This window comes from Phyllostomus hastatus, unplaced genomic scaffold (assembly GCF_019186645.2).
Source record: "Phyllostomus hastatus isolate PE091 unplaced genomic scaffold, TTU_PhHast_1.1 phas_contig_58, whole genome shotgun sequence".
NCBI classification, from domain to species: Eukaryota; Metazoa; Chordata; class Mammalia; order Chiroptera; family Phyllostomidae; genus Phyllostomus; species Phyllostomus hastatus.
Window position 1 is genome coordinate 43,949,379 of NW_025333916.1, and position 19,317 is coordinate 43,968,695.

A 19,317-nucleotide genomic window follows, 5' to 3' on the forward strand; every position below is an offset into this window, starting at 1 on the left:
CTAAGAATGCTCACCAAGTCTCCCTGGTTTGGGGACAAGGGGACCACGTGGGTAGGTCCAAGGAAAAGATATGGGAAAAGTAGGAGCAAAAGGCCACACCTTATCACTCCAGAATTTAGCAGCCAGCAAAGGATCTCTCAGGTTTTCTTATTTTCCAGGACTCAAGCTGAGTCCTGTGGGAGCTACATCCCCAACTGGGTGGAGTTGATCTTGACCAGATAATTTTATATAAACTCAGACAGGAGACAGAGCCCAGGTGTTGGGTGTCTGATGATTTTATATTTTCATATTTATATTCTTCCTCATCATGTAATTGTTTTGTAATGAATCATGCCTTTAAAAAGTAAAACAACAAAGTCACACTCAGATAAAAAGAAAGAAGCCCATAAAAAACCCAATCTAGAGAAAGCCTTTTTTTTTTTATGAGAGAGAGGGAGAGAGAGAGAGATCAAGATCAATTTGTTGTTCCACTTGTTTATGCATTCACTGGTTCATTCTTTTACGTGCTGTAACCAGGGATGGAACCCACAACCTTGGTGTATTGGGGTGATGCTCCAACCAACAGAGTTAACCTGGCCAGGGCTGAGAAAGCTCTTTTTGGCTTTTCCCTAGGACCCCTTTTATTAGCAAGGATCCCTCCTAACCAATAAAAAAACAGCTCTCCCAGGGACTCATTCAAGTGACTCATCACCTTGTGAGCTCTCTTCTGGGTCAAAGAGTGAAGAGGAAGTACGCTCTCGCTTATCTGACCCTGTACCTTTCAGGGACCGGAGGAGTTGGGAAACCTCGTTAGTGAGGGAAAGGGTGGGAAAGGATCCAAAGAAGTACTTATGCAAAATTTTCTCAAGGACAAGCACATCTGAGGAAGGGAGATAGATCTTTCGAATCGTCCTGGTGGTGTTTCAGCTTCCTCCTTAACCCCAGAGAGAGTTGCCGTGACAAATTCTCCTAGCTGCTTTACTTCCAACATCAGGTCCCTCATCGACGTTCAGTCCCCACCTCTTCTCTTCTCTTGGATCCTCAGATAATTTTGGTTGCACGTGTCCCTCAGTTCACTTTCTGCTTGGGGGGGTGGTAACATTTCAGTTATCAAAAGCATTGCACAGAACTGTGTTTGATTCCAGCTACGTTTTCATTTACATATGAGAAAAGGCTACCAGGACTATTTGAAAGTAAATCCTATTAATAGATATAACCATAACATTCTAGCTGTTAGGATTTATATTCTTTACATTTTTCTTCCCCCCATAAAGTTGCAAAATAGATGCATATGATTCATTTATGCAGAAAAAAATATAATGTGAAACTAAATAAATTCTGAAGAGGATTTTAAAAATATGTATATTACCTTCCCTCCTTTTACAATGAAACAACAACTGAGTTAATTTCTCCTTCAAAAGTTATTCCCTTCAGTGAGGCCAGCTGGCTAAGAAGGAAATTTAGGAGGAAAAAGAAAAGGAAATAACTCCATGCAGCTTGTGGTCAGCTAAAGGAATCTGCTGTCACAGGAGCTCAAATGGTCAAATGCAGCGGTGGGCTCCCCTGAAGGTGTGTTCAGGGCGCAACGGCCGGAGGGCATCAGGCGGGGGCCGAGCTCACTCACCGGCAGTTGATAAGAGGGGCCGAGATGGCCAGTTTTAGGGTGAAGAAGGATTTCAGCTAGAACTAGTAAACAGGAACATTCCCTGACCTTGATTTGAATATTCAGAACAAGATCCTACTGATAAACTGCTCATTCACACTGAAGCTACTTTCTGTTTCAGTGTCGTATTTGACCTGTGGTCTGCCCCCTGGACTCGCACTAATGGGCCGGGTGGCGGTCCTTGTTATTCATGGGTGCACTTGGGCGGCGACTGAGTGCAAGGCACTGGGCCAGGCACTGGCAGTGCAACAGCCAGTCGATAGGGAAGAGCCCAGAGTCTACCAGGAAAAACAGATATGTACAATAAACGCAACATTATAGAACAACCCTTTAACACTGTTACAATTAAGGATAAAGTGACACGGGGAACTTAGAGGTGATTGACTTGGCTGAGTTGGGGATTGGGAAATATGTTTTCCCAAACTTCCCTAGAGTAAGAATCATCCTTGAACTCTTGCTGGAAAAACAGATTGCTGGACTTCCACCCAGAGCCAGTGAATGAGAAAGTCCAGGGGAGAGGAGGTCAGGAACTGCACGCCTACCCAATACCCGGGGGCTGTTACCTGGGGGCCATTTGGGAAACCGGGGTGGGCCAGATCTTGTCGGGAGAAGTGGGAAACAAGGTTCATTCAGGGTAAAGAAGTGTTTCTCAACCTCCTGTGTGTGTACGATTCACCCAGGGACATTTTAAAACGCAGACTTTGACTCAGTAGGTCTGGGTTGGGCGCGTGATCCCCTTTCTAACCAGCTCCTTCTTGTGCTGAGGATGCTTGCGGGTCAGCGGATCACACAAGACGTCTCACTGTCTCTATAAGAAAGTACAAACACAGCCTGTGGCGCATATCTCTCGAGATCCAGCCTCTCACCTCTCCTGTCTAATTGTTTGTCCTTTCCGTCCTGTATTCTGTTCTGACAAACTCAACTGTGTTTTGTCTACAGAAGGCTGCAGCCATCTTCTCTTCTACCCATCCTCTTTGTCTTTGTTCAACAAACTTCTGGTTCCAGATTTCTGTTCTGGGGCATTTTTTAGGCTCCCCCTTAACCCGAGTTTCCTTCTGGAAACAAGGCCTGATGCCTGTACTGAGCAAGAGCAAAGCAGACCTTCTGGACACCTTTGACAACCCAACATGGAGTCACTGTCAGCCATGATACTTACGTCAAGTGCTGTGTCAACCCTGAGGTGATGGGGTGTAACAGGAATGTCCCTAGGAGGGGCCTGGAACACCCAAAAGCACCAGTCTGGGCACTTGGATAAGGACTCCATCTGGACACCAATATGAGTGGGACCACCACCCCTTGTGGGCTGTGAGAAATCAGAGCTCCGACTACCTGACAGTAAAGCTTGGCTGGACCGCGGGCCATGCTTGGAGACCCGCCAGACTTCCACACCACCGGACGTGTGCTGCCGCCGCAGAGGCCTGGCTTGAGGCCCAGCCCCGCCTCTCCACCTGCCCACACCACCGATGACCGGGGCTTTGTGCCGGTTGCCCAGTCGCTCACTCTGCTGACTTCTATCGCTTCTAAGCTCCCCTTCGCTGGCGTTGTGGAAAGACGCAAACATGTGTGAATGACTCTTTTCGGGGATGCTCCCTTGCTCAGGGTGTGCCCCCAAATCAGGATAAGGCACCTCCTGTTCTGACAGCACCATCCACTCTCCCTGCCACACTGATCAATAGTTGCACGTTTGTGCGACGTCCAACTTCCCGTTCCCAGGACACACAGCCTAGCTGTAGGGAACTGTTTCAGAAATGGGTGTTCATCGACTGAACTGAATCACACTGAAGATCCGCATCAGACAGATTGCATTGGTACAGGCTAAGAGACTTGACAGTTGTCCAGGGTATTTTTGGGGCCCGAGTAACAGTTCAGTGGGAGCGGTGCTGGCCATCATGGGAAAGGTAATGACAGTACATCAGGACGAGGGCTCTTGCAGGGAGGGATCCCGGGGTTAACAGTTTTTGAGTCATAGAACCTTTAGATGGGAGCCATGCACTGGACCCCCTGAACAATGCCTACACAAACAAGACATATAAACAACATTTTGTAAAGGATTTCAGGGAGTTTAGCAACCTGAAGCCTAAGGACCCCACGTTACAAATCTGACCTTAAAGATGATCCTGCAGGGAGAGGAACTGTGGGCAGAAGGCGGGATTAAATCAGGCCTGAGGGCCGTTGGAAAGTAGTTATTGGGACACGACCACGCCCTTCATTGCCTTGCCGTCGGTGCTGCTCTGCAGCTACAAACACACGGCGGAATAGTTGCAACACAGACCTGACAGCCTGGAGCACCCAAAGTGGTTCTTACTGGCTTTTTATTATTATTTTTTATTTTTGATTTAATCTTGTATTTTTTCCTTACCATTTGGTCCCCTTATACCCTCCTCCACTCAGCAATTAGCTGGATTTTTTTTTTTGCATTTTTAAAAGTATATTTTGTTTTATTTTATTTTTTGCCAAAAGTATATTTTATTGATTATGTTATTATAGTTGTCCCATTTTTTCTCCCCTTTATTTCCCCTCCACCCTGCACTCCCCTCCCCCCAGCATTCCCCCACCTTGGTTCATGTCCATGGGTCATACATGCAAGTTCTTTGGCTTCTCTATTTCCTATACTATTCTTACCCTCCCTCTGTCTATTTTGTACCTACCAGTAATGCTTCTTATTCCCTGTACCTTCCCCCCCATTCTCCCCCCACTCCCCCACCCCCTCCCCGCTGATAACCCTCCATGTGATCTCCATTCCTGTGGCTTAGGTAAAATGCTTGCTGAGCCCTGGATTAACGAGTAGGAGCGTGACCGAGGAGGAGGCTCTGAGAATGCTCAGGCTGGTGGGTTTTCTGAACATGTGTTCTGCTGTTGGCATCCTTTAATAAAATAAAATAAATTATACATTTTAAATTGCTTTTCTTTTTCTAGGTTGAAAGAATGAGTAAAAGGCCCTGGCTGGGTATGTCGGTTGGTTAGAGCATTGGCCCGATACACCAAAGTTGTGGGTTTGATCCCCGGTCAGGGCACATGCAGGAGCAACAAGAGAATGCAGAAATAAAGGGAACAGCAGATTGCTCTCTCTCTCTCTCTCTCTCTCAAATCAATAAAAATAAAAATTAGGAAAAAAATTAAAAAGCAAACATATGAGGGGGACCCAAAACCCCCCAGAATTTATTTATAAAAAATTGTATATTCTTACATGTTTAAACTGCAGTCACCTTCAAAGTACTCTCCATTTGATGCAATACACCTATCAGGAGGATTTTCCCACTGCTCAAAACGAGTTTTGAATTTGTCAATTTTGATGCCTTTTAAGTGCTTCTGCTGTTTTTTTGTTTCATCTCTTCCACATTGACAAAACATTTCTCTTTGAGGACTTTTCTCATCTCGGGAAACAAAAACGTTTCTTGGGGTGAGATTGGGTGAATAGGGAGGGCGGGTGGTGCACAGGGGTCATGCCATTTTTGGTCAAAAACTGATGAACATCCAGCACAGTGTGGGCAGGTGTGCTTGTAAATCACCCATCATGAACAAGCAGACGTGTTGAAAAAGTCTTCCAAAAAGAATTCAGGGAAGCAGAACGCAGCCTCTCACAACAGTGCCAGCTAGTAAGTACACTGATACAGATGGGTTCCTACAACACTCACCCAGCGGGGGAAGCCTGTGTTACAAGGGGCCTGCCCTCCAGAGGACATTTCGGGGGGGGGGGGGGTGCCCCCCAATTGTATCAACAAAACTCAGAAAAACCTAGTGCCAAATTGTGGCATGTTCATTAAACAATTTAAAAACCAGAAATGTAAAATTATATGAGTATTTTCAAGGACATTCTTCGAGTTGGAGGGGACAGCTAAATACGTAGAATGCAGCCTGTCTCCACTATTTTCCAAAGAGAGGTTGGTGGCAGTGCAGGCAAGCCCAGCGGGGGAGCCTCCTCCGGGACCTTCCCTAAATGATCTAGCCACTCAGTGCCTGTTTCCTCTTTTCTAGCCTAGAGTAGCAGATGCTTATTTTTCCCAGAGTTGTTGTGGAGATCAATTGATATAACGCAGCAGGTAGTTGGTTCTCACGAAATGCTACTTGCTAACAATGCCCATGTCGGAAAGAAGTCACGAGGGAGCGCAGGTGTTGAATACATTTTACTCCTGGTGTGGTTTTACTTGGCCCGCCCCTCCATAACAAGTACATTGTTTACAATGTAATTCAGTGATGTTGAGGAAGTCCAGCCCATAGCACAGTGCCTGGTACATACTGGGTTCTGAATAAAAGCTTGTTTAATGATTGGATCAAAGAATGATGAGTGGTGAGGGCTACTGATAAACTTCCGAAGATAAGAAATGTATGAGAATCCCATTTTCATACTTTTAAAAATGCAATGCATGAATTTCGGAGGCGATCAGAACACAAACAATTCTGAACTACATTATATTGCAGTGAGGCACAAATTATGCAAAAAAGAATTAACTTCCAAGCCTTCATAAAAAGAGAAAAAGAGCTCCTTGAAGAGGTGAGGCAGGTACCCAGGGCTGACAGGGAAACTCACCATTTTCGTTTGCCTGACATCCTGCCCTATCTCAGCCTCCCCCAGGGCCATAATTCATGTCATTCCCATCAGAAATATTTAAAGAGCCCTTTGTAACATCCCTGCAGTTGTGGATGGGGATACAATTTATCTCTTAAATCCTGCATAGGGACCTTTTGTTTTCTGCCCGCTCCTAATCTCTCAGCATGGATGTTGAAACAATTTCTGGGATGTGCTTGCCTTTCCTCTCTTTTTGTTTCTCTTCGATCCTTTATCTGAGGTTCCCAAGCATTTAAGCATATTAACACTTCTTAGAGGGTATTTCTTGTTTAAAAATTTTTATTTTGTATTGATTTCTTTCCCTTTTTACTTTAAGTAAGAACAGATAACATGACCTCTACCTCCTTCCCAGATGTTTCTGTGTACAGCGCAGTGTTGCTGACTATAGCCTGTATGTACCACAGGTCTCTAGAATTTCTTCGCCCTACATAACTGAGACTTTGTGCCTCTTGAAGACCACCCCAATGCCTCCCTCCCCCTTCCCATTAGAGCATTCTCTTTAATGACACTAAAATATTGAGAGAATAAGTGGGATTATTTTAGGACAGGAGGTAGAAGACATAAAGCATAACAGAACTGATCTATTCTCTGAAAGGGTCACTCTCTGCTTCTCATGGACACATTGTATGACATTGGAGGACATGGGAAGCCCAGAACTTAACAGTTACAAGAAAATATAGAATCTGCCAGACTCACGATGGCAAGAAAGGCTCTGAATTGCCACACGCAGACTGAGACTGGGGCAATTAAAGAAAAAAAATGAGTCCCAAAGGAATTCAACGGATTCGAGCTTCAGGCCAGGAGTGCAGTGTCTCTGGGACTCCCACTGCCCGCCAGAGGGGTTTTCTTGGAAAACCTCCTGAATCCTTCTTCTTGATGCGCAGAGAAGGTGTGGACCGGCCTGGCTTATTTCCTAGTGAGAAGGAAGACCGATCTCCGCCGCCGCCTCTCTCTAGCACATCGCACGGTTCTGGGCTGCCTGTCGCCTCCGCTTCACCACTAGAAACAATGAAGAAAACAGAACAGAGAACCAAACTTTGTCTTTCTGTAAACATGTGTGCATTTTTTCACCTTCCAAAAGGTTGATGAGGCTTAGTTAGGACATCTCTATAGAGTATAGAGTGCTTCGATATTTTTGAGGACAATCCATGAATGGACTTAATTTGGCCTAAAATGGAATTATTTAAAATAAAGTCACAGTAGTTTCTGATTATTACCTTTGGTTTCTCTTTGGAGAGCTGGGTTTTAGGAAGTGTGAGTTAACCACCAACTGCAGTGTAGGGCTCACTCTGGAGAATATTTAACTTTTTCTCAAGATTAAAGTCAAGTCTAGGAAACACAAGCAGTAAAAAGTTGAACCTCATGCACAAACGTAGTGGATAAAAGTGTATTCTTTTCCTAAAAGTTTGTTTTTAGGAAATGACTGTCACCCTTGGAAAACCTATGAAGCTTATATGGTTTGAGTTAGATGAAAACATTTTTTTTTAAAAAGCAGCAATCAACTCCATGTTCTGTCTGTCTGGAAGAAGAATATTTGAGGACTTGCAGGGAACCCACGATTCCGCCTCTTGGATCTGACAGAACGGTCAATGGTGAAAATAAAAAGAAAGAAATGGGTGGGGGAGGGTGGGGAATAATGCCATGTGACTAATGGTATCTTATTTTTACTTTACAAAAAATGTGTACTAATAAATTTCAAAGACCTTACATTATTCATTTTTTTCTCTCATTTATTTCTTCATTTCAAAAAAGAAGACACAGAGGTACGTGATCTTTCTTGCCCTCTCCTTTCTTTCTCCCTCTCTCCCTTAACCTCAGCCTCTTTGCATCCTAGTGGGCTTCATTTTAAATGTGGACGAAGGGAGGGATCCAACTGCCAGTTGAGCCACAATGAGTCTAACAGTCGCTGGGAGGGAAGCTCAAGCCTCCTGGAATGAATTTTGCCCGTCAGCTTCTGCACAGACCGGCGTTCTGCGGAGCTTGATGACTAATCTGGGGTGTGGCACTGAAACCACAGGGGCAACTGCAGAAATCACCATTGATACCTTGACACTTGCATGGCGTGCACGTGTGGAATTGCCCAGGTCTCGAAGATGTGAAGATGCAATTAAGTCAGTTGAGTTAAAATGAGAAATAGATGTTCTTGCTTGGACAGCCTGTGATGCTGTTCCCTTGGCGAACCATTCATGTTTCTCATTCTAGAATATTAAGATATCCATTCTGACAGGTGAATGTATACGATCAGAATACGTTGTGTGCGAAGTGATTTTATTCTCAGCTGTGGCATTTCACAGAAGTCCCCTCCCTTGTCTTTTGTCTGACAGCAGTCTTTCTTGCATGAGCTGCCCATGGAAGGCTCTTTCTGTTTTGTTAAGTAGAGGAACACCAATTTGTTCCGATTTATGATGGAGTTTTTCCTGGAGAGTGGGTAACTTTTGTGTGGCATATGACTGTTTTTTTCTATCATTATTCTTTTAGGGACATTTCTGATGTGCTTGCTCATTTCCTGCAGCTGGGCATGACTTGTTAATAATTATTTCAACAAGCCAGTCTTTTCTTTCCCATTAGTCAAGAAGAACAGGATAGAGGGGAACAGGGCAATCTTCTCTGCCAACTGAATTCCATTTCTCTTCTTGTAGAAAGTCATTTTTCTTTCACTTTCCCACCACATTTCCCCCTTACTCTTCTGAGCTGAGCCTCAGGAGCAGACCCAGATTATCAGAATGAATGGCAAATTCATTCATAATTCCTTCAACCAGCACCTGCCAATTCTGTCATAACAAGCAAGGCCCATCCTGAAAGCCTGAATTAATGCTAGAAGGCAGGCACCTCGTGAAATAAATATTGGAAGGAAAAGGGAAGAGCTGGGTGGATATGAGCAAAGAGGAAGGAAGATAGAAAACAGGGAGGGGGAGAGCTATACATTGAAGGAAGATAAAATGAAAAAGAAAAGGAAAAGTTTTGAATGTGTTTTTTTAAAATATTGAAGAAGCTTAATTAAGAACCAACTATGGGCAAATGACTCTGTCAGGACACTGGGGATCATGCACATCAATTAGTCTTGCCCTCTGTCCTCCAAGAGTTTCCAATTAAGAGCAGAAATCAGTTGTAAAAATATTTTACTTTTTAAAAAATCTGTCTGGGGAGGCAGATTTGTCTTTGCTCTCGTGTTTCCCGAGATACATGTGAACAGAGCTTTTAAGAGCAGTGAACACCTGACCTCGGGTGGTGGACACACAATCCAATGTACAGATGATGTATACAGACTTGCACACTTGAAACCTATGTGATTTTATTAACTAATGTCACCCCAGTAAATTCAATAAAAATTTAAAAAATAAATAAAAGTAGTAAACAGATTTCACTTGTTTTCTTAAATATATTTATTTATTTATTTATTTATTTATTTATTTATTTTTAGAAAGATGGGAAGGGAAAGAGAAAGAGAGGAAGAGAAACATCATGTGTGGTTGCCTCTCACATGGCCCCCCCACTAGGGACCTGACCTGCAACCCAGGCATGTGCCCTGACTGGAAATCAAACTGGCGACCCTTTGGTTCACAGACCAGCGCTCAATCCGCTGAGCCAAACAGCCAGGGCCATATTTCACTTCTTTAATCAAGAACTTCAAGGGAGTGGAATAATTTAAAATCTAAAATTTGTACTTTGTTGCTTCTAAATCCCTTTTCCATATTGCAGCCTGGGCTGGGCGGGGGCTTTGTGGACATCCAGGGTGTGGGGGAACATCACTGGGCTGTGCTCCATCCTCTCCAACCAGAAGTCAGAACCTTTGCTGCCAGAGAGCGGGGAGGAAGAAAGGACATATTTTCTCTTCCCTCCCAAAACTGTTCATGTCCTGTTCTCCAGTGAACTATTGTAACAATGGATCTCTGTGCGGTGAACGGGATGCTCATCCCATCTCCCTGCGCGGGACCCTGGACTGAGCAGAATTCCTCTGCAAACGACCTCTTCCCTCTTCGTCATGGACAGTCCTCCCTGGGCCACAAGGCTTTGTGTTCGCCCAGGTCAGTGCCTCCAGCAGCACACACAGTGGTCTGAGCAGGAAAGCGACAAGGACTTGACTCCCCACAAGGCTGCAGTGTGCTTTGTCGTGTGCCGGGCCAACGTGCACATGCCCTTGAAGTGCCGAAGGAAGTCGGAGAAAGGAAGCGTGCCGGTGGGGTGCTTGTGATATTTTTGGCAGCGATGTTCTCACTCCCTGCACTGTGTGTTCGTGTCTGTTATGGTGTTTACTGCGACTTGTGAAAGAATAGCTACTAAATCGGGATATGATGAACTTCTCAGCTGGAGAGAACTGGATGGAGGTGGGAAACAACATTTTGGATTTGAGATGTTGTGATCTCTTTGAGGCTACGGGAAGGTGTTTAGATAAGGAAGGGGGAAACCATGTCTAGAAGACAGAAACAGCTTAGTCTGTACCCCGTCCACATAAGAAAAATGGAAATGTTTGAAGTGAGCTTCCCGATTGTTGTGTCTAAAGAGAGGAACGGCTCCAGGCTTTGTCCACTGCATCCTCACATCCTTTTAGACTTTTGGTTTGCTTGCTAAGTTTTTTTTTCCTCGAGATTCTGTTTTATTTCAGCAAGTGTTTGGTGGTCCTGGATGATGGATTTACTGTAACACTGTTTTGGATTTTGATCCATTTTTAAAACCAGTGGCTCTTTTGGGTTATCACTGCAAGGGAGTTTAAAAGCTCCATAAAATCTATTCTGGTTTCTGCCTTCAAGGGATAAAGTCATGCCACAAATTTGGTTGTTTTCCCGACTTGTCAAGAACCTCTAGCAATACAATTCAAAGTAATTTAGGCCTGGGCTGGAAGGAAAAGATGAATGCTCTCTTCAGAGAGAAGCTATCGGGGGTCTAGAGGGAGGGACCTCTGGGCAAACCCAACTCTTTAGAAAGATAATTAGTGTGTAAGAAAGGGGAGTGCAGGCCGTTCTGGTAGGAAATCCCTTGTAATTACCCTACCAGAAATGTTCTCAGGACCTTATTAAAGGGGTGTGGGGCCAATTCAAAGGGGTTGAATGATCAATGGTTGACCTTTTATCCCAGGGAGAATTTCATCAAGGCCAGAGTCCACTTTCTTCATGTTTTCCCTATCATGAGATAATATCCAAAAAGCAGTGATTCTGGTGACAGATGGGTACTAGACTTAGTATGGTGACCACATCGTAAGGTATATAAATGTAGAAGCACTATATTATGCTCATGAAACTAATATATTATATGCCAACTATATTTCAATTAAAAAATTGCCAACTGTGTGAAATAGAAATTTAAACTATGTCATCTGACTTTTATCAGTACAACCGGTAAGATTTGCAAGGATGTAACTGGATGTTAACAAATATAGAAACTATAATATTTGTTGCATATATACTAATACAATCAGGCTCCAATAAATAAACATCTTAATAAAAGAAAAAGACAGTAGTTGATTTGTTAATTCACTTTTTAGGTCTGTCTACCCTTATAGCCCCACACAGCATGCATGAATTATACTTACTGTGTTCCACGCATGTTTAATAAAAACAAAATGCATAGACACCTTGTGTAAAGATCCCAAAAGTATGTGCACAATTACTTCAATGAGCTTTGGGGTGAGAAAAGACTTCTAAAACAAGACACCAATAATAATCAAAGATATTTTGTTAAATTATGCTCTTGAAAATTCACTGAAGAGCCGTGTCTCATTCCTTACTACTAGAGCCGAATCTCATTCCTTATCTCATTCCTTACTATTTCCTTCTCTTTTTTTTAATTTTTTCTTTATTATAGAGTTGAGGGGTTTGGGATAGGGATAGATTTTACTCTGCAATCCCATTTTTTCCCCTATTTGAGTGTGAATAAAAAAATGCGTCTTAAGGAATTTGGTGGTCAGGCCCAGAACCACACCGTCAGTGCTTGGCTCTCCCCGGCGGCGGCGGTGGGGTGGAGCCCCCGGACCTGCCTACCCGAGTAGGACTGTGCGTATCCGCCTGGTTCACATCCTGTCCTACGACGGCGTGGAGGAACAATAGTCTTTTTCTGCCTCACATTTGCCCTTGGGCGATGAGAAGTTGCTTTACTGGTTGCTCACTTTTGACTGACTTAATTCACTCTGCTGGCTCCCTTCTGAAGCTCCCTTCTGTTGTTGCCTTTTGCCTGTTTTCTGATGTGTCAGCTCAGAGTCATCTGAAAAAAAAGTTATTTACTTGAAAACTTGATAAATAAGTGGGTGAAAGTGCTTTACAGAAAATCAATAAACTGCCTCAAACTTAGAAAATTCTTAATTATCCGTGGCTAACAGGGCCCATGAAGAGAGATGCCATTGAAATACCCATAATTAAAAACTGTTTAAGCCAGTGGTGCAACTTATTTTCCTGGCACACTTATTTTTTTAAAGTAGAGCCCCTTCCCTTTTCTGGGCCAGTATTTGGTTATATGAAGAACCACAAGAATGCACCTAAAACAGTCTGGCAGGCAAGTGGACTGAATTAGAATAAGAACCAACAGTCACTTACGTTTAGTGATCAAATGTTGAGAAGTTGAAAATTAAGTATGAAAAAATATAGTAATCAACTGCCCTTATAATGATTATTGGGTTATGGGAACCACCCAAATCACAAAGGACAAATTCGTAGAGACAGAAAGCAGACTGGTGATCGCTGGGGACGGGGTAGAGGGATGAGTGGTTGGCGTTTAACTGAAACGGGTCAGAAGTTTCAGTTTGGGGAAATGAAAAGTTCTGGAGATGGATGGTGGTGATGATTCACACAACGACCTGAATGTAGTCAATGTCACTGAACCATGCACTTAAAAATTAGTAAAATGGCATATGTTATGTGTGTATATATGTATATATTACCACAATAAAAAATGTAGGAAGAAAGAAAGGAAGGGAGGGAAGAAGGAAGAAAAGAAGGGAGGAAAGAAGGGAGGGAGGGAGGGAAGGGGGAGGAGAGAGAGAAGGAAAACAAGGAGTAATTTTAGTATTGGCTGCAAGAAACAACCAGTTGAATTAACTAGGCCTCTTGTTGTTTGAATGTGGTCCTCCTGAAATTATTTTGGGGCATTTCTCTGCAGAAAGAAATGAGGAAAGACATCTGAACAACTGAGCATGTATAGGGTACACAATTGGGAGTAAAACGTGAAAAATATCATGCTAGAAGGTCTTTATTTAAAGTGTGGTTGAAGGTCGCTGACTCATCGGGTTACTGAAGCATTTGTGGCTTGAGTAATGGCCGAGCCAAGAGTCCCTGGAGTGAGTTAGACTCTTTCTTTCTGGGGAAGGGGGTAGGGTGGCAGGGGGAGGGTCAAGTAGATTCTATTCCACTCTATCTTGGATATTTTGTTCAGCAACTGTTTTGAACAACCACAAATTCCTCAAACAAGGGAGGAATGTTCAGTGTTTTTGTAACCTCGATTAACTGTGATATTATTTCAAAGAAGGAGGCATACCCGTATGGGGGCAAGAGGTGCAAAGGAAAGAACTAAATCAAGAATCTGTTTTTGTTCTAGGATGTGGATGTCTTACCAATGGGGTCAGGGCCCTTTCTAATCTCATCCTGAGCGAATACACCCTTTCACCAGCTGGGCAAATTATCTGGAGTCAAGTGTAAAGCAACTTTGATTCAGCTAAACACCTGAAAAAAAGTCTTAAATTATTCTGATACAATTATACCAATACAAATAGACCAATTGTTTGTCTTCCTAAGGTTGCATTTATTTATGAATGTTTTCTGGCTGGGAATAAAGTAAAAATTTATGAATCAGATGTTTAGAACTGCATGGCCCCAAATTGCTGTTTTCTGTTAAGTCTGAGCACTGGGTTAGCAGGAATCTGGTCACCTGAGGGATGTGATTGAGTGTGGCCAGGTAAGGGTACTCTGGAGCCAGACTTCCTGGGCATCAACACTGACTGCGCCTTAGAAGATGAGGCTTTTGGGTGTTTACTCACTTCTGTGTGTCTCGGGTTTCTCATCTCTGAAAGGAGGGGGATGGCAGTAGGTCTTACACCATTAGATTGCTGTGAAAATATGATTTAAAACAGATAAAATGCTCAGAACAGTGCCTGGTGTATAGAAAGTTGGCTGTTAAAGTTAGCTGTTCTCACCACTAACCACTGCTTCTTTGGAGGGAGAGGTGGCTAGAACAGTGGGGTGAAAGCTGGCGTGGGTGTTCTGTAGCCTGGGAGTCAGACACCCATGAGCATTTGCCCTGGAGAGTTCAAAACTCAGCGGCTGTGTCAAACTAGCATGTTGTGCGCATTAAATAGATTGCTATTTTATTTGTCAATTACACCTCAATAACAATGGAAAGAGGGAAACTACCCTCTGTGGCTGCCATCCACTTGTATAGCCAAAAATAAAATACTGATTTTAATGAAACATTCCTGCGTATACTCATTTTTTGATTTACCACATGCCAGGCATTGGACACACTGAGTCAGTTATGGCATGATTTATTATGGCTCAGGCTAGTGGTAGGGACACTCACATAAAGAAATCACTGTGGGCTCTGGCTGGCATAGCTCAGTGGATTGAGCTCGGGCTGCGAACCAGCCATCGCAGGTTCGATTCCCAGTCAGGGCACATGCCTAGGTTGCAGGCCATGGCCCCCAGCAACTGCACATTGATGTTTCTCTCTCCCTCTCTCTCTTTCTCTCTCTTCCCCTCTCTCTCCCTCCCTCTCTAAAAATAAATAAATAAAATCTTTAAAAAAAAAGAAATCACTATGGCCATGGTCAGCTAGAGCATCGTCCTGATACGCCAAAGCTGCAGGCTCCATCCCCAGTTGGGGCACAATCAAGAGGCAACCTGAATGCGTAAATAGGTGGAACAACAGATCAATATTTCTCCCTCCCTCCCCCTCTCTCTCTTCCTTTCTCTCTCTCTCTAAAAATCAATAAATAAAAAATTTTTAAAAATTATTATGCAATATATAGGTGCAAAGAGATCACTGAGGTATCACTAAGCTATAACGGAGGGAACCTCAGGTGTTGGGGAGAGGATAGAGCAATAGCCAGAGAAAACTTTTGGAGAAAGTAATTCCAGAAAATATGGATTTATAAAATAAAAAATGATTTAAAAAATCTCTAAATGTTTTAGTCTATGTCTCTAAAGGGTTTTCTTTCTCTCTTATAATAAAAATGTTATTATTACCCTTAAAGAAATTACAGTGGTTGCTTAGCTGTAATAAAATATCCGATTGATTATCAATAGTCTCATATATGTCACATAATTTTTTAGTTGGTTTGAACGATCAGGATACTAATAAAGGCATGCCTTTATTTGTTTATGTCTCTTAATTATCCCTTAATCTATATAGGTTCCCCCTTCATCTCTCTCTGGCTCTCTTTTAATTCCTTGCAATTCATTTGCTAAAAAACTGGGCTGTTTACCTTATAGCATTCTCCATAAATGATTTTGCTGATTGTGTCTTCATGATGTCATATAGCATTTTCCTCTATTCCATATATTTCCTATAAATATGTACTTAGATTTAAAGGCTTGTTCAGGTTCAGGTTCAGTTTTTTGGGGGGAGGGGAGGTGGGCCACGGCGACTTCACAGGCAGTGTGACGTGTTTCCATCAGGGGTACATATTATTGTCTGCTTGTCTCTGCTTCCCAGATGTTCGCAGCCCATTCCTGGCTTGGTCCGTTCATTCCCTGGGGGTGTGAAGTGGCCCTACTCTGATTCTCACATTCCCTTTGTAGCTGGATGCGTGTAAAGGGTAATTTCCCCTCATTTATTATATGCTTGCCCAGTGGAACAGTGGTCCAGGAAAGGCAAGATGAGCACCTGGTTGAAAATCTGTATTGACAGCAGCCCCAAGACACCATGGGACCTGTAACCTTTAAAGGCAACAAAATTCTATTCAGCATACCATTTTACTAAAGCAGGAAGGTGAACCTATGGGTTATTATAAATACTTGGCATGAGAGGAGAATTTCCTGCTTGTAGCAGAGCTTTAAAAACACTCTAACGTTCCCCCAAGCTTTTAGTAAAAATAGTTTTTTTTTACAGCAATTACAAAAAGATAATCTTGTTGAACCGAAATCCTAGACTACATCTGATATCATTTTAGTTTTCAGTGACCTACTTACTCTGTGGCATGATTTATAGTTGAGGTTTATTGCATTAGCAAAACAATGCTTTGGTCGTTTACTTAAAACATCCTCTCAGTTTTATTCTCTGGTATGGAATGAAACCCTTAACAGTCAGAATTGGCTTGAGGTTAAGTCATCATTAAAACAGTTTTGTACTTTGGACCTAAAATAGATGTACACCTTGGCATTGACGCATACAGAGCCTGTGCTTTCTCAAAGTGAAGCACAAATATGTTCTCACCACTGTATGCAGAATGAGTAAACACATACACAGGCTAATGAAAAATGGAACATTTAAGAAGCCCTGCGTTTCAGATATTTTGTAAAAGTCCCGTTTAGGGTTCATTCCAAGCGAAATCAGCTCTTTGCCATTTGGTGGGCGCCATGAAACATTAACAGCAGTGGGAACACGAGGAACCTCTTGAGCTGCTGGGTGGACTCCTGTTGACCCCAAGTCGCCAACTCGAGTGACCCCGGAATCCCTGACTCCCTCCAACGGGAGACTGGTCGGCCCAGATCCTGACCAGCTTTCCTCTTTCCTTCTCCCTCTAAATCACTTAAATCCTTTGTGCCCAACTACATTAGATCTATTCAGTGCTTCCCTTTTTAATGCCTCCACAATTTCTTAATATCGACAAAGAGCGGATTGATTTCCGCCCCCGGAACAGGCCAGCAGGAAGCGGCAGGGTGTGCGTGCATTGGACCGGCCCCAGTTTGAGGAACAAGCCAACAAGGGGAATATTGTCTTCCTTTTCATTCTTTATTTTATTTTTTTAGAGCATTTTTCTTTCTTATCCAGATTAGTCTGACCTCAGCCCAAGACAACCATATATTACTTTTAACAGCGAACTTGAATGTCGCCTGGGTTGTGTTGGTGGTTTTCCACGAGTGCAATGCGATCACCCCCGTGGAGCCGCCCCGGTTGCTTACTGCTCTTACCCTGATAAAAATGCTCAGTCGGGGCTACGACGGTGTCTTGTATTTTTAATCCAGCTGAAGGGGGAAACACGACAGAGCTTAGCAATATTAATGAGAAAATTCACGCCCCTCACAATGGACGAGCATGAAAGTATTTTGCCCCACTCCTACCTCAACAGAAACATCTTAACTGAGGCTTTCGAGTGAGGCTTTTAAGGAAGAATCGTATGACACAAAAATGGAAATCTCCTGGCAGATAAAATTAACATTCTCCTATTGCACCTGTAGTGCAAACAGTTATAAAAGGAGATGCTAAATAATGTATACTCCCTGACAACTGAACATGCAGCTGAGCTCTTTTCTATTTTAAAAATCCTGAGGGCTGAAGCCTAATCTAATCCTTTCTTTGTCAGAGTTTCTGTCAAATGATCAGACCCTCGGAAACGTTTTGAGTTCGGACTGATGGGTTGTCTTGAATCCTGCCGACATCATTAACAGGCTGTCCGTGCTGCCCTGAGGACCCTGTGTTTGTTTATTATCAGGTTGAAGTGTGCTTCCCACCTTACCCTGGTTCTAATGAAGGAAACGTATGCCAACCCCCGAATGGGTGTTCCAAGCCGATGGCTCTCTTCTTTCTAAAAGACACGACTTGCTATATCCTGCTTTACCTCTAGGCACAGACCTGTAAACATGATTTTTGAGATGGCACTGGATTTTAGGTGAAAATCACTTGGCAGATGAGTTTTTCTTGTTCATTCCATGAAAACCAAAGAGAGCAATGGGGGCAACCTCCCAAGGCATGATGACTCCCACACGAAATTAGTTTTGGATGTCAAGACAGATGCTGGCACACAAGCACCAAGAGGGTGTCAGTGTTATGACTTACCTACTGAGGCTTTCTGGGGAGAGCAAGGCAGGCTCCCAGGCAGGGCCAAAGCTGGCTTCAGCGAGCAGGGGATGGAGACCAGTGTGGCTTTTACTATGATTAGGAGGTAGCCAGGGGTGAAGATTTCTGCACGTGTCCCAGAGCTTGTGTGGTTTTAACTTCCCAGTGGTGTCAGAGGAGGGCACCTGGGCTTTCATATCAGCTGGCCCTGCCATGGACCAGAAGGGACAGGGGCAGCAGGGGGTGGGGGCCTTGAAAGCTGTCAGCAGTCAAACATCAAAATGGGGCCTGACTCTACGTCACACCTTTGTTTCCACTGAAGACCTAGGGCACTCTAGAAAGCACTAAGAATTTTTAGACTAATACCAAATCCTGCTTGAGAATTAAAGGTTTTGGTATTCTTGGGTTTTGCTAGGTCCTTTTTTGGTTTTTAGATGCAAAGCAATGTTTGCAGTCAGCCAGTCCTCTTTGTTTCTGATAAAACATTCAGATAGAAAGTCATAAAATGTCCAGATTATTACCAAAGGTACTTAAAAATTGCCCAATTAAAGCCAATGAACTCGCCCTGACCAGTGTGGCTCAGTTGGTTGGGCGTCATGGGACTAAGCGAAAAGTCACTGGTTCGATTCCTGGTCAGATCCATGCCTGGGTTGCGGGTTTGGCCCCCAGTCGAGGTGCATAGAAGAGGCAATCAATTGATGTTTCTTTCTCACATTGATGTTTCTCTCCTTCTCTTTCTCCTTCCCTTACCCTCTCTCTAAAAATAAATAAATAAATACATTTTTAACAAAAGTCAATGAACTCTGACTGTTGGTAGATTATTTTTCGGCTTCTAACCTAAGTCCTTTGCACACTAGGTCAAGGTATTTGCTGGTTCTCTACAATGCACTTGATGGAATGACGGGTAATTAGAAGGTCAAGAGACATTAGGGGTTGCTCAGGATAATCTCACTTATTATTTAGATGAAGAAACTTCAGGCCTGGAGGTGTCTAGTGTTTCAGCCAAGATCACACACACTAGAATTCACGCCCTGAACTTCGTCTAATGCACGTCGCCTAACTTAGAGGGTTCAATGTGGTCTTACATTTTCCTAAGCTCTTGTTTATAATACTTTCTCTGTGGAATGGTATTAAAGACTTAGATTTTGAAAAAAAAAACCTATAATTTTTTGTGATTTCTGTCTAATCCTAT